We start from the raw sequence: 1585 nt of genomic DNA, 5'->3' as shown, positions 1-1585 counted from the left end.
CACTATTTATTCATAAATGCTTAATTTTTAGTTATTTCTCCTAAAACATAGAACAATAAAAAATATATAGAGAAACAATGATTTCTAGTATTTACAATGTTACGAAATTGATTTGCACTCACCCATCTTACTTGCTAAGCTTCACCACACAGGAAGACAAATTAGTTTGTGTAGATTTCAAAGATGCATTTTAGAAAACCAAAAAATTATCAAATTACTATACTAGTACACATAAAACCACTGTAATTTAGCTTATTTTCTAACTAAGCTATATGTTGGTTTAAAAAATCTCATTTCTGTTCAGAGCAAAGACTTAGTCAACACATTTCAATGCTTCCTATAAGCTTTCTCCTTCAAGCCAATTACAAATAATTGTCAGATTTATATACTGTAATTTATCTAGGTTTCTAACTAATTTCTGTTCAGATTAATGACTAACTCAGCAGATTTCAACATTTCCATTCAAATTCAAGCCAGTTACAAATGACAAATTACATAGTTTGGAATATGCTCATTCTGTTGATTATAAACATGTACTTAAAAGAAGCAGGTGTAAGTAGACACGAGGTTTCCAAAGAATGTAGTACTGGGAGGACTAATCTGGTAGGTTTGCTAAATATATTGATATTTTAGCAAGTCAAAAAGGTGGGAGGTTCTTATTTTATATTCTAGCTTGTCAGTGTGTGAAATTTGAGTTTTTAGTTCATTAACAACTATAGACTTTGTATAGTAGGCATAATACAATTATAAACTGACAAATAAGACAAAAGGACATGCAATGTGACACACAAAAAAGGATATTTGGCATTTTGTTTTTAATATTTTCTTTTGAATTAAGAAATTGAAACATACACTGGGCACAGAGTATACCTGGTACGGAAGTGGTGCTGTTTCCCACGTGTTCCTCTTCCAATGGGGATCACACTTTGTGGATGTACTTTGGATGCTTTTGAAGGATACTTATTTCTATCCCTCACACTGGTCTCTCCATCTATTCAATGTGGGATTCTAGGTATATGTGTGAGTGAAGATTATGTACCATATCAGAAGTTATTTTCCTATACTGAAAATAGATTTCTGATAGGTACTTCCCACTTTTCCTCCCCGCTGAAAATGGGTGCTTTCTTTTCTGCCTAATCTTGAAGTGATAGTTTGGTAGAATCGAAGAGAGGGAGTCACATGTGTCAGGAGTGTGCGTCACACTCCTATTATGTGTTTGCAATGGCAGAAGGGTGATTTATAAAACTAGAGGTAAAAGGCATCTCTTCTGTCTTTCAGTGCAAATTTAAGATTTTTTGTGATATCTGGATGATCAGTTCAATGGATCCTCATTTGTGTCAAACATTTATACCAATGTGAAAAGCTAAGTACGTTAACTCCCAGGTATTCAAACTGGTACACTACATGATAAATTTCTGTTGTACCAAGAATTACTGGGGTACAATTTTTTGGTATTTCTGCAGTTTTGTTTAATCCACTAGCATACTGCGAAATTCCCATCCAGGATATGGCTCTGTAACAAAGTCTGGGACAATCCAATAAGCTTGATAGGTATTATGTACCACATCAGAAGTTATTTTTCTAT

Source organism: Limulus polyphemus, unplaced genomic scaffold, assembly GCF_000517525.1.
Source record: "Limulus polyphemus unplaced genomic scaffold, Limulus_polyphemus-2.1.2 Scaffold2716, whole genome shotgun sequence".
NCBI classification, from domain to species: domain Eukaryota; kingdom Metazoa; phylum Arthropoda; class Merostomata; order Xiphosura; family Limulidae; genus Limulus; species Limulus polyphemus.
Note: the sequence above shows the minus strand (reverse complement) of the source record.